Source organism: Cervus elaphus, chromosome 14, assembly GCF_910594005.1.
Source record: "Cervus elaphus chromosome 14, mCerEla1.1, whole genome shotgun sequence".
NCBI classification, from domain to species: Eukaryota; Metazoa; Chordata; class Mammalia; order Artiodactyla; family Cervidae; genus Cervus; species Cervus elaphus.
In genome coordinates this window covers 62454401-62469255 of record NC_057828.1, presented here as the reverse complement: position 1 = coordinate 62469255, position 14855 = coordinate 62454401, and the positions used below count along the sequence as shown (strand labels likewise).

General features: G+C 42.9%; 1 protein-coding gene across 3 annotated transcripts in view; it reads right to left on the bottom strand.

Moving 5' to 3' along the window:
- The window catches only part of FAM163A (family with sequence similarity 163 member A), a 94065-nt gene extending 91520 nt beyond the window's left edge, over positions 1 to 2545 (bottom strand). Inside the window, exon 1 of one of the 3 annotated variants that reach the window (XM_043924478.1) lies at positions 2386 to 2545. The gene's annotated coding sequence lies outside the window, so the exon portion shown is untranslated. The other 2 variants (XM_043924477.1, XM_043924476.1) reach the window with 2 other exon arrangements.
- Positions 2546 to 14855: the final 12310 nt, after the last annotated feature.

The following is a 14855-nucleotide window of genomic DNA, read 5'->3' as shown; positions in this document are numbered from 1 at the left end:
CTAAAATCCCCTGCAGGGCTTCTGGGTGAGGGGTGGGCTGTTTCTGTGCCAGGTTCCTCTGCTGCCAGATGACGTTTGTATTCAGGCTGAGGGCTCTCTGGTCTAGGCAGAGCTCATTTCCAATTACAGATGGGCAAGTCAGAGACAAAACAGAGATCCTTGAGCAAAACATGAAGGACTTGGTCTCATCAGAAGCAGAGCCCCATCTTAGCTTCCCCAAGCACTATTTTTGATGAGGTCAACTACATGCAGATTTCTAGCTTCGGCAGGAATCTCAGAGATGTTCACAGCTGGGCTTCTATCTATGCATATAATACCCCTTCCTCCCAAAGAACTTGAGACTTTCCCCATTCACACAAGGTCCTGTTTCGTTTCATTACCCCCCACCCCCAGGATGGCAGGAATTATGACAGTGACAGAACTGTGAGGAGGACCCTGCTGCTGATGTCTAATGCCCCGGCTGAACCTCAGGAAACCACATGAGTGCGGATCTGACCCTGCATGTCTGTATTCCGTTGGCTCAGATCTCCTGCATGGGACCTGGACCCTCCTGGGAGACGTCTGAGAAATTACAATTGCTTTCAGAGAATGTTCCTTTGCTCTTTCCTCCCCCTAGGTTCCACCTCTGTCAGTCTTGAAGGAAAGGGGCAAGATTCAAATGTAATTTCAAGTACTTCATTAGCACAGAAATAAAGCGGCCTTCCAGCACCCCCCACCCCCGCCTGATTCCAGATCCCAGCCGATCGCAGGCAAAGTGAACTTGCTGGATATGGAGTCCAACATCGTTTGTCTCTCACACGGTATAAAACGTGGGTCTGGCTCAGACCCACGGGAGGTGGTGGTGGTGGGGGAGACCTGGCAGGGCACAGAGATCAGACTGTGTAGACAGTGACCCGTGTCAGTTACTCTGCAGCCTCCTTAGGATCGCAGCGGAGTCCTGCTAGTGGAAACCACCCTCCCCGCAGCCCAGGTCCCCCCCGGTCCGCAGCTGGGCGGACTGGAAAGGAAGAGAGAAAGTGCCTCAACTGATTGCGGGGGGGGGGGGGGGGGGCCCAGCCTGCGCGCTGGACAGAGGCCCCCCGATCCGCATCTCTGCCACATTAAAGTAGTTGGAGCAAACTTGCAGGGCCCCAGAGAAAAACAATGCCCAGATGAGGCAGAAAAGCATGGGTGGTGTAAATAGCCCAAAGACACCGACATAGAAGACAGCTCTCCACCCCTGCCCTCCTTCGCCGCCTTGGGAGGCGCAGAGCAGCCAGGAAGCCCTCCACCCCAGCGCTGAGGGTCTCCCAAGCGCCGCGCTGGACGCTCTACTAGCCCATCCCAGCCGGACCTCCGAGTTACGGGAGCGCGAGCAGCAGAATGGGGGGGGGGGGGATCACCCCGACACTGCTTTCCGCTCACCTCCGGATCTCTCTACCCGAGCCAAACCCTCCCGGCCGCTGAGAGGAGCTCCGATGTGGCCGGCGCCTCCAGCCAGACCCGCCGCGCCCTCCTGCCCGCGCGCTGCCCGAGGGATGCGGGGCTGATCGCCCGCCCTGGGGCACAGGACGAGGCGGACAGCCGGCCCTGGTGACAGCCCGATTTCTCTGTCCCCGAGGCAAGCAGGCAGCCCCCGGCGATCCTGGACCGGCGAGGCCGAACCGGCTTCGCGAACGCACCTGCGTCCGACTTATTTTTAAAAACTTCAGGAAAACCATCAGCACATCGAGCCCAAATTGCAAGGCTAGACCGGGGGGCGCCCGCGCGCTGGACCCACCCGGCCGCGCGAACGGACCGTTCCCACCCACCCCGGGTCCTCAGTCCCCGCCCCGAGCCCCGCTCACTCACGCGCGCTGGGCGAGACCTCGGGGCCAGCCGTGTGGCGGGCCGGGGCAGCCGCATGGTCCCCGGAAGCTCGCGGGCGCCGAGGCGCAGCAGTCACGTCCGTGTGGGGGTCCCTCCGGGCGGAAAGCGCCGCGGAGCAGGTCGGCGAGGCCAAGCCGAGGCGGGCAGCGGACGTGCGGCCGCCGGCAAGGACCCGGCAAGGCCCGCCCCGGGGCGGGGACCGCGGGACCCGGGGGCCTGGCCACGAGGCCGGAGACATTCCCCCCACCTCCCACCCCCACCTCCTCGGAGAGACCTGCTCTGGCTCCGAGAGGGAGAGGCGAGCGGGTGCCCAGAGCCAGCCGGGCATGGCCACCGCCAAGGCCAAGATAGGGATGGGCAGAGGGCAGCGATCCCGGGGCGCTCTTACCCGGCATCGGAGGCGCCCTCGAAAGTACGCGCTGGCCGCGCGCATCCCGGTGCAAAGCCGGGCGCCCCGCGTGGTCCTCCGCCCGCCGCGCGCCCTCCCTTCTGCCTCCTTTGGGGAACCTCGGCTTGGATTAGCGCCTTACTCTTTACCTCTTCTGAGCGGCTCCGCTCCGGCGGCGGCTCCGGGGTTGGGCTCCCACGGGGTCTGCGCGCGTCCTTCCGGGCGCCCGGGCTGGGGAGGCCCACGTGAGGCTCCTCCGCCCTCCCCGGCGCTCGGAGGACTGGCCCTGCCCGGAGCCGAGAACCTCATCGCCCCTCCAGGTGCGGCCCTGGGGGCAGGTGCCGAGCGTCCTGATTGGCGCTGGCCCGCATCCTGGGAGAATCTCCTGCTAGAGAGGCTGCCTGCTCCAAGGCGAAGGGAAGAGATGGAACAGCGCAGGTGGTTGCCTTCCAAAGAGGCTTCCCTGCCTTTTTGCCTAAAAAAAAAAAAAAAAAGGAAACTCGGAGTCGGGCGCCTTAAGAAGGCTGGCTCAGGGGACTTGGTGTGCTACGTACAAATTGGGTCCAGCGCGGAAAACCATGGGAGAATGACAGTTGTAAGGACCGGGGCTCTGTCCACTGGACTTGGCCTCGAGAGCCGACTGAAAGGCTCACTGTTTTCCTAATTCCGGCCCGCACTGGTCCCCGAAGGCCCAGTGACACCTGATGTCCCCGCCGTTGAGGGGTACCCGGTCCTCGGGGATGGGCAGGGAGGGAGTCAGTGTGTGATCAGAGTTGGGCTGGCAAGATTTGGCAGGAAAAGGCAGGGAAGAAGCAGCAGAGCTGTTTCCCACAACACAAGGAGAAAACGTAAAGGGTGCTCGAGACTCTCGTTAAATCATCCTCTTATAAAGTTTTTATAGAAAAAAAAAGTTTTTATAGGAGCTTCCCTGGTGGCTCAGAGTTGAGATGACGGGCTTCCCTGGTGGCTCAGACCGTAAAGAATCCGCCTGCAATGCGAGAACCTGGGTTCGATCCCTCGGTTGGGAAGATTCCCTGGAGGAGGGCACGGCAACCCACCCCAGTATTCTCGCCAGGAGAATCCGTATGGACCTGGCAGCCTGGCAGAGGACCCTGGCAGGCTACAGTCCTTGGGGTCGCATAGAGTCGGACAGGACTGAACGACTCAACACAGCACATAAATCTTTTAAAGTTGCTTCTGTGCTGTACTTCCAGACAGTGAATTCTGACATCAATAGTTCAGGAGATCGGCCTGGAGAACCTGAGGGAATGAGACAGAAGGAAAGTGTCCCTTTCCAGGACTTCCAAATTTGTGGAACTTTTACCTGTTTTGGTCTGTTTATCTTTCTCCCAACCCTGTTCCCCAGTCTTGCTTAAACTGAGGACTAGGGAGGAGAGAGGAATGGGGTCACCCGGCTTCATGCTCAAGGAGGGAGCCTTTCTGCTCCACATGAAATAGTTTCCTCTTCTTGCCCTGGATAGTCTGGTGGATTCAACGCCAAGGTGAACCAAATATCAGTTTTGGGGGAAAAAAAAACACTATAGTCCCTCAGCTCAAGTCCAGCTTGTAACAGAGGGGAGTGAGAAATTTAGCACTTAGAGCAAACTTTATTATTCCTAAGCATTGAGGAAAAAACAAACAAACAAACCATAGGCAATCTACCCACTTCATCATCCTAGCAGGTTTGCCATTTGCTCAACACTCCATTTTCCCCCCTCTCTCTTCACAGGTTCTAAATTTTGACCTCAGACTCTCCTGTGCTGCCTTTTCTCACACAGTCAAACTTCACACCTACATTCCTCCATCCTCATTTCTTCTCAAAGTCAAGACAGTGAAATATGAAGAGATGCGTTATTTTCTCATAAACAATCACACACAGAGAAAAATACACTAAACCTTGTAATAACCACCAGGACATTGCCATCAACTCAGATCCCATTGTTTTTTATAAGTCCTTCCCCCTAAAGCAACAACTATCCTAACTGTGTGGTAATTACTTCCTGATATATTTTTTATAGTTTTATCAGCTTGTTACTCATCTCTAAACACTGTAGTTTAGTTTTTGAACTTTCTGTTAATGGAGTAATATAGCATGAATATTTTGTTGTGTGTCTGGCCTCTGCTTTCACTGGGTTATGTTTATGAGGTCATCTGTTTTTGTTGCATGCTGTTGTAGTTGAGGTTATTACAAATAATGCTGCCAATAATGTTCTTGCATATATCTATATATTTCCTGGTATGCAAGGGCAAAATTTTCTTTATATATCTTGGAGTAGAATTGCTAAGCTATAGGGTATACTTATATTTAAATCTTTCAGATAATACTAGGTTGTTCTCCAAAGTGGTCATAAAGTTTACACTCCTAGCAGAGATGGATGATTGTTCTAATTGCTCTACATCCTTGCCAAAACATAATATTGTCAGACTTCTTCATTTTTGTCAATCTGGTGGATGTGTAATGGTATCAAAATTGTGATCTTCATTTCATGTACCTAATTATTTGGGTTGGCCAAAAAGTTTGTTTGGGTTTTTCCATCCGATGTTACAGAAAAATCCAAACGAACTTTTTGGCCAACCCAATACTAATGAGGTTGTGCACTTTTACATGTGTTTATAGACGAATCACATTTTCTGTTTTGTTAAATGCCTTTTCAAATCTTTACTCACCACTAGAATCCTTCAGGTTTCCCTATAAAACCACACCTGCTTTTGCCTGGCACCCCTTCCCATCCCTCCTGGAAACCATGTGTCTGTTTATCATTTCTATAAATTGTGTAATTTCAAGAATGATATACAAATAAAACTGTCCAGTACATAACCTTTTGGATTTTTTTTCCTCACTGACCATAGCTCTTTGGAAATTCATGCAGGTTTATTTATTGGATGGTATGAATGTACCATGGTTTGTTTAACCATTCACTCAGCTATTGAGAGACATCTTCCCCCGCCCCCCAGTTTTTTGAGCTATTATAAATAAAGTTGCTGTAAACATTTGTGCACAGGTTTTTTGGTCCAAATAGTTTTCATATTACTGAGATAGATACCCAGGAGAGCAATCAATTGTGTGGTAGTTGCATGTTTGGTTTTTTGAAACTGCCAACCTGTTTTGCAGAACGCTGTTGTTTACTCAGTCATGTCTGACTCGTTGGACCCCATGGACTGCAGCACACCAGGCTTCCTGTCCTTCAGCATCTCCCGGAGTTTGCTCAAACTCATGTCCATTGAGTCAGTGATGCCATCCAGAGTAGCTTATCATTTTTCCACTCCACTAGCAATGTATGACTGACCCCATTTCTCCACATTCCTGTCAACATTTGGTGTTAATATTGTTTTTGAGATTTTAGCCGTTTTGATAGATCTGCAGTGATAGCTCATGGTGATTTTAATTTACATTCCCCTACTGGCTAATGATGTTGAACATCTTTCACATGCTTATATTTCCATCTGTATGTTCTCTTTGGTGAAATGTCTGGGGCATTATATCTTTGGGGCACTTTCTAAATGGATTGTTTGTTTTCTTACTGTTGAGTTTTGAGAGTTCTTCATATACTCTAGTTACTAGTCCTTTTGTGTATATGTGGTTTGAAAATATTTTCTCCAGTCTGTAACTTGTCTTTTCATCCTCTTTACATGGATGCTTTTTTTTTTCCCTTTGCAGAGGAAGTGTTAAATTTTAATAAGGTCGATTTTTCAGTTTTTCCTATTGTGAGTCTTGATTACTGTAGCTATATAAGGAACCTTGAAATTGGGCAGACTGATTCTACCCATATTTATTCTTCCTATTTGAAAATTGTTTTAAATCTTCTAGTTCCTTTGCCTTTCCATTTAAACTTTAGAATAATCTTCTCTATACCTACAAAGAACCTTGCTGATATTTTGATAAGAATTAGGGAGAGAACATTCAATCTTTTCATCATTAAGTATAAATTAGCTGTAGTTATCAACTTGGCAAATTTGCCTTCCGTTCCTATTTTTGTGGAAGTTTTTGTCACAAAAGGGGGTTGAATTTGGTCAATCGTTCTTATACTGTTTATATAACCATGTGATTTTTTTTTCTTTTTAGCCTGTTAATATGGTGAATTACATTGATTGATGTTTGTAAATTGAGCCAGCCTTGCATCTCTGAAATGATGCCTACTTGGTCATAGTATATAATTCTCTTTATACGTTGCTAAATTCTATTTGCTCATATTTTCTTAAGCACATTTGTGTCTATATTCATTAGACGCATTGGTCTGAAGTTTTCTTTGTATGGTCTTGATCTAATTTTCACATCACAGTAATACTGGCTTCATAAAATGAATGGGGAAGTGTTTTCTCCTTTTCCATTTTCTGGAAGAGATGATGTAGATTTGATGTCAAATCTTCTTTAAATGCTTGTAGAATTCTCTAGTGAAACTATCTGAGCCTTGAGGTTTCTTTTTTGGAAGTTTTTAAATTACAAATTTAATTTCCTTAATAGTTACAAGTTGGTAAGATTGTCTGCTTCAGGTTGGGTGAGATGTGGTACTTCGTATTTTTCAAAGAATTGGCATTTCACGTAAGTTGTCAAATTTATGTGTGTTCACCATGTTCCCTTGGTATCTTTTTGAAGTCTGCAGGGTCTATAGTATATTTCCTGTTTCATTCTTGAAACATTGGTGATCTATGTCATCTCTTTTTTTTCCTTTGTCAGTCCTGCTAATTTTATCAATTCCTTCAAAGAAACAACTCTTTGTTTTCTTGAATTTCTCTATTGTTTTTATTTTCAGTTTCATTTATTTCTAATCTTGTCTTCCTTCTTAATACTGTAGGTTTATTTTGCTCTTTTTCCTAGGTTCTTGAGGCCAAAGCTTAAATCATTGGTTCGAGACTTTCTTCTTTTCTATTTACATGCACTTAGTGAAATAAATTTTTCTCTCAGTCCTGCTTCCTCAGCATCCCATAAATTTTGATATGTTGTATTTGAACTTTTATTTTATTCAATATGTTTTTTTTTTACTTCCCTTAAGTCTTTCTTTTTTGATGAAATGATAATTTAGAAGTATGTTGTTTGGCTTACAAGTGTTTGGAGATTTCCTATTATCTTTCTGTTATTGATTTCTACTTTGATTAATTGTGGTCAGCCTTTTTCACTCCACACTTCCTGTCCTGGCTAGAACCTCTAGTGAAATATTGAATAGCAGTGGGAAGAGCCGACTTCCTTGTCTTGTTCTTGATCTTAGGGGGGAAGCATCCAGTCTTTCACCATGAAATATGTTAGCTGTGGGTTTTTGCCTAGATGTCCTTTATCAGGCTGAAGAAGATACCTTTTATTCCTAGTTTGTTGAATGTTTCTTGTTTTAAAAAAGAATGTTGGATCTTACCAAATGCTTTCTACAGCTATTGATGTGATCAAATTGTTTTGGCTTTTATTCTGTTCAAATAGTGTATTATAGTTGTTGATTTTTGGATGTTAAAATAATCTTGCACTCCTAGGCTAAATCTCACTTGGTCCTGCTGAATAATCCATTTTATATGTTGCCAGATTTGATTTGCTAATATTTTGTTGAGATATTTTGCATCTATACCCATCAGGTATATTTGTAGTTTTCTTTTCTTGTAATGTCTTTATCTGATTTTGGTATTGGGGTAATTGAGAAGAATTCCCTCCTCTTCCATTATTTTGGAAGAGTTTGTGAAGGAGGAATTCAACTTTCAACAATATAAAATTTTTTAGTGAGGCTATCTGGGGCTAGGCTTTTCTTTGTGAGTAGTTTCCTAATTACTAATTAAATCACTTTATTTGTTATAGGTATATTCAAATTGTTCTATTTCTTCTGGAGTCAGTTTCAGTAGTTCACATCTTTTAAGGAATTTGTCCATTTTATCTAGGTTATCTAATTTTTTGGTATACAATTATTCATAGCACTCCTTTATAATCCTTTTTATTTCTGTAACGTCAGTAGTTGATTAGCTTTTATTCTTGAGGATAGTAGCTTGCCATAGGGCTGCAAAGAGTTGGAAATGACTGAGCAAATAGACAACGACAAATAGTAACTTAAGTCTCCTTTCTTTTTTTCCTGAGCAGTCTAGCTAAAGTTTGGTCAATTTTGTTGATTTTTTTCAAGACACAGTTTTTGGCTTCGTTGATTCTATATTGCTTTTCTATTTTATATCACACTTATTTCTACCCTGATTTTTATTATTTCCTTCTTCTTGCTTTGAATTTAGTTTGCTCTTTTTTCTAGTTTCCTAAGGTAGAAGTTTAAGTAATTGATTTGAGATCTTTCTTCTTTGTTAATATATTGATGGCTGTTTATAGGTATGCATCTCTCCTTAAGCACTGCTTTCGCTGTATTCCATAAGCTTTGGTGTGTTGTGTTTTCATTTTCATTCATCTCAAATTTTTAATTTTCCATTTGATTTCATCTTTGACCTATTGGTTATCTTGAAGTATGTTGTTTATTTCATATTTGTGAATTTCCCAAATTTATTTGTTAGTATTATCTAATTTTATTCCATTCTGGTTAGAGAACATGTTTTCTTTGATGTCACATATTTAAAATGTATTGAGACATATTTTATGACCTAATGTATGGGCTGTTCTAGAGAAGGTCATGGAGCATCCTATAGGTGTATGTTATACCTAGCTGTTTTACAGTTTGTTCAAGTTTTCCATATCCTTGTTGATCTTCAGTTTAGAGAACATGCTGCTTAGGGAAATATCAGACAGAGAAAGACAAATACTACATGATATTACTTATATATGGAATCTAAAGATAATGTAAGTGAATGTATATACAGAACAGAAGTATATACAAAACAGAATGTATATACAAAACAAACTTGTGGCTACCGAAAGGGAGAGGAAAGAGAGGAGAGACAAATTACGGGCATGGGATTAACAAACTACTAAATAGAAAATAGATAAGCAAGAAGAATATACTGTACAACACATAGAATTATGCCCATTCTGCTACAATAACCTATATAATCTACCAAAATACTGAATTATTATGCTGTACTCCTGAAACTAATACAATATTGTAAACCAAGTACTTGTTCAGTAAATTTAAAAAAATTTTTAAAAAGAAACCCAGGGGACTTCCTTGGTGGTTCAGTGATTAAGATTTAAGACTCCATATGTCCACTGCAGGGGGCATGGGTTCGGTCGCTGGTCACGGAAGTAAGATTCCCACATGCCATGCACCTCCCATCCCCCAAAAAAGAAAGAAACAGGAATGAAAGCTCATGTAGAGAAAGAGTGTCACCTTTGCCATATACTATTCATGAGAAATGAGTCACTAAATCCAGCCCACACCCAAGTACAAGTGCACTTCCATTCACCCTACCCTAGAGTGTAACTCCTTTAAAATACTCCAAACCAAAACCCAGGGTGGTTTAGGAGCATTCATACTTTTGGTGAACAGTGCATGCCAACTTTTGACTTCTAACCAGGATCATCAAAAGACCCCCAGTGTCCCAAATGCAAGGTTCCATCTCTTTGGATTTCTATCTTCAGGTTGGGTTTAACGCTAGTAATTCCTTATTGTTAGCTCTTTAATGCTTTTAAGATTTTAATCATGTTTTATCCAACCTTTTACTCACCTTCAGCTAACCCTTCAGGAGGGTAAGTCTGCCACTATCAGAAGCAGAAGATCTTCAGTTGCATGCATGAAGGTGTTGCTTTTGTTTTAATCTGGAAGGGCTTATTTTGGGTAAAAATTCTGTCTTTTGGCTAAAGATCTATAGGACTACCTCAAGGAAAAAAAAGAAAATTACCTATATCCCTTGCTCTCTTTGATGCATTCTGGTAAAGTAAGTTGTAAAGTGAATATTTTTCTATTGACTTTCACTGTAAAATGAAAGTACCTGAGACTTCATTAAGATTCTGCACTTCCAATGCAGGGGGCACGGGTTTAATCCCTGGTTGAGGAACTAAGATCCCACAGATTAAAAATAATAAAAATAAAATAAATAAATAAAAAGACCCTTTAGACAAGGACTACATCACCTCAGCCTAGTCTCTTTGGCCAGTGGAAACATCCCCTCCTTTACCTGAGGAGGCTGTTTCTTCCCCAAGCAATCTTGGTGTTGTCATTATAATTGGGGAAATAAAAATTCTTTTTATCTAAAGACAGGTTTTGCTGGGGAAAGTTTCAAAAAGGAGTGTTAGTTTAATTTCTCCCATATGACCAACTCTGCCATCAGGCATTCAAGCTACATATTAAATCAAAGCTAGGGTTTAAGTTTTTCTTTTTAAAGATGTCCAGTACTGTTTAATCAGAGATTAAGGCCACAGATGTCTCCAGAGAAGGGCTAGATTATAAAACCTAGCTCATTGAAACTTCAACTAAAAAATCTTAATTTAGCTACTTAAAAAAATAATAGTTACAGTGGAACTATATGTAACTTTGTTCTGTATCTTCCAAGTCTCCTGTAAATGTGTTATCATACTTTCACAATTTAAAAAATAAAGAAAAAGAAAACCTAGCTCAGTGGTTTTCTTACACAGTTCTACAATCCCTTATCCACAATTTGAAATTCAAAAATCTATGAACCTCAGTTTAGAAATGATTTCATTTGAGAGAAAAATCTGAGCTGATTTGATTTGGTAGCAAATCTCAGGCAATAGTGAGCTCATTTAAAATCTTTATTTATCTCACTTGGTGCCAGTATTTATTCATTCTGCTGCAAAAACATTGATGTATTTGAATGCCACCCCAGTCTCTATTAGGTGAGTGTTATGCTAATACACAGGATATGCACCGAATTTCCTTTCTAAATTTAGGGGGAAAATTGATTCTCAAAAAACTGTCCTCTCTGAGGCAAAGAGAAGACTTTGTTGCTCCTGGGGTGTAAAAAACAAGGAAGATGAGAGGAGGATAGTGGACACAGACATATGTCACCTTTCCTGTGAATGTTTTCCTCCAGATCTTCAGCAAAGTTTCAAAACCAACAATATGCCTTTCTGTGTATGAATTTGTGGGTGTATAAGAACAGGTAAAGAGGGCTGGCTTTTTGCCCGCTGCAATGTGGGTCAGAAAGGAGGCAGCACGTGTAAATATACAAGCCCAGAGAAAGAGAGAAATGTGAGAAAATAAGTTTGGGAAACTCCCAGAAATATTGGGGGATGGGTCTTCTCTCACAAAGCCTGGGAATCAAGATTCAGATAAGGTGTAATCAATTATCCAACAAAAAGGAGTGTGCTACCTCTGTGAAGGTGTGAATTTTATCTTGCATTTAACTGTATTCAACTTTGCATTTTCTTCTGTCTCCCTTTTTTGGTCTTCCCAGTACAGATGAAGCATCTATCCTCTCTTGGGGCTCCCCAGGGGGTGCAGTTGGTAAAGAATCTGCCTGCCAGTGCAGGAGACACAGAGATGTGGGTTCAATCCCTGGGTCGGGAAGGTATCCTGGAAAAGGAAATGGCAACCCATTCCAGTATTCTTGCCTGGAAAATTCCATGGACAGAGAAGTCTGGTGGGCTACAGTCCATAGGGTCCAAAGAGTTGGACATGACTGACCACGCATGTACAATCTTCTCCTGAGAGTGTTTTATAGTTGCTTTTTGGAAATCAGGAATTCTTGGCTTGCATTTTAAATCATACTGCAAAAACAAATAGTACAGTCAATAGTCAAACAAACTGAGTTTGGGTGTTTTCACAACCAGAATAATCTTGGGAAAGTTACTTAATCTTTCTTAATCTTAGTTCCTCAGCTACAGAATGAGAGATAAATATTCTCTGTACTTTTTTCTTTTTATTTAAAAAAATATTTATTTATTTATTTGACTACAACAGGTCTTCATTGTGGATGCTGCTTCTTTAGTTGTGGCATGCAACTTCTTGGTTGCAGCATGTGGAGTCTAGTTCCCTGACCAGGGATCGAACTCTGGCCTCCTGCATTGAGGGCATGGAGTCTTAGCCACTGGACCACCAAGGAAGTCCCAACTCTCTACCTCTGCAGTGTGCCCACACAAAGATCACCTAGCCCAGTGGCTATGCAGAGTTAGTATGCAATAAAGACAACTTTAAAAAATAGACAGTTGTGGGCTTCCTTGGTGGTCTGTTGGTTAAGAATCTGCCTGCCAATGCAGGAGACACAGGTTTGATCCCTGGTAAGGGACAATCCCTAGACAGCATATTAAAAAGCAGAGACTTGACTTTACCGACAAAGATGTGTATAGTCAAAGCTATGGTTTTTCCAGTAGTCATGTATGGATGTTAGAGTTGGACCATAAAGAAAGCTGAGTGCTGAAGAATTGATGCTTTTGAACTGTGGTGTTGGAGAAGATTCTTGAGAATCCCTTGGACTACAAGGAAATCCAACCAGTCCATCCGGAATACTCACTGGAAGGACTGATGCTAAAGCTGAAGCTCCAATACTTCAGCCACCTGATTCAAAGAACTGACTCATTGGAAAAGACCCTGATGCTGAAAAAGACTGAAGGCAGGAGGAGAAGGGGACGACAGAGGATGAGATGGTTGGATGGAATCACTGACTTGATGGACATGAGTTTGAGCAGGCTCCGGGAGTTGGTAATGGACAGGGAGGCCTGGTGTGCTGCAGTCCATGGGCTTGCAAAGAGTCAGACATGACTGAGCAACTGAACAGAACTGAATTCAGAGGAAGATTCCCACATGCCACAGAAGGTCTAAGCCTGCATGGCACAACTACTGGGCCCACGTGTGGCAACTACTAAAGGCCGTGTGCCTAGAGCCCATGCTCTGCAACAAGAGAAGCCACCGCAATGAGAAGCCTGTGCACCACAACTAGAGAGTTGGCCCCACTCACCGCAACTAATGAAAGCCCTCACACAGCAATGAAAGCCCAGTGCAGCCAAAAATATAAATAAATAAATCTTAAAAAACAAAAAAATAGCTGCCACTGACTCCTCTCTGTGCACTTTGTACTCACATCACTATCGAGCATCCCTTTTTTCTTTCACACTCTGGTAGCCTTTCTGAGCAGGCCTCGGTCCTCATCCTCTCCTCTGGCCCCTCACCTGCCCTGGTGGCCAAAACTGGCCCAGACATGAGACTTAGCAGTCACTTCACAGCCAGAGAAACTGCTGTCATGTCTCAGCCTCGATTGAAAGCAGTCAGTCTCAGTCTCTATTCGTGGGGGGGCGGGGGGTGGTACAAATATTACTCATTAAGACAATGTTCTGAAATGTATTATAATCACAGGAAAGTACTCTTTCCTGACCACCGCGACGAAGAGTGAGTGCAGCCAAAAATAAACAAAGAATGGTGTTCTCTTCATTGGAAAACTGTGTGAAGACACAGGATTCATGATGAAGCCATTCTAACACCGCAGTTGGGGCAATGCTGAGTCTGTTCAGAGTGGCCTGAGTCCAGAGCATTGTTTACTCAGCCCAAGGTGGGCACCACAAGTCAAAATTTTCTTCTTATACTAGAAGTTATTATTAAAAAGCGACCATATAAGTTGTTTTCTCATGTGTCACGTCTTGCAGAGCAAACTGTCCTATTTCCTCTGGAAATTTCCTTGAGAATACTCTGCTACTGTTATCTTTACTGTCTAAAGAAGAGCTCTCATTCTTTGTACTTAGCTTAGTGTTGTTCTCCAAGGCTCTCACATCAGAAGTGATTTGCTCATTGTCATCTGGACATTTGCTGCTACTTCAGTCTCTCCTTTGCTACTTCACAGCCAAACTCACATTTATAGCTTTTTATGGTGTATCATCTCATAAGTTTATATTCCTTCTTTTATCTGAGGCCAATCTGTCTGAACTTATCTCAGCCCTCTAATACTAAATATATTTGTTTCACAGATTGTAGTAGAAAAGTTTTTGCTTCAACCTAATGAAGGACAAATAATCATTTCAAAAATGAGTATGTTAGACTTGTATCAATGAAACGAATTATGGGCATTAATATGCAACTTTTTTGCAAATTCAAATTTTGCAATTTTTAATTCCTAATGAGTAAATTAAATTAACATTCTAAAGTAAATACCTGGCTCAACAAATACATTTCTATGTAAATGTTTGAGTTTTCCTTTAAAAAGAAGCACTTATTTTAATAAATAGCTGTGGTAACAAGATAGGGATAACGACTCATAACCTTTCTGTTTTCCCTACAATGATTTTGAGCTTTGCATTTCATCCAGTTTTTCATATATTTACTGAGTTCAAATGAGTGCTTTTTTGTACTAAGGGTTCACAAAAAAATATACAGATTCTGGTTTGAGATTCAGCATAATAACTTGCATAGATAGGCTCTTAACATTTTCTGCTGATGACAATAAAGGTGTTCATTTCAGCTTGAGAAACAGTGATCCCATGAATTCTTTCTAAGGTACTGGTTCCTACTTTATATCAAATGCAAAGAAAGAGAAATCAGGTGGCCTTTTCCTTCCCAGAAACTTGCTGCCAGTGCTCTGAGGCAAGAGTCCAAGTGCCTCTTTGACCCACTGAAGTCACCTCAGAGGCCAGATGTGAAGGCTGTTGGTTGTAACATCTGTCACCCTGTGATTATCAGACTGTTTTGCCTACTTTGGAGGAGAAGGGGGCCCTGCTCCTTCAGCACTGTTCCATGTTCCCAGAAAGAAGAAATCCATTCCTTTTCAGAGGTATGTGAGAGTTACAGAAGCTTAGCCTTGATTCTCTACTACTGTGTTAAAATGATTTTAT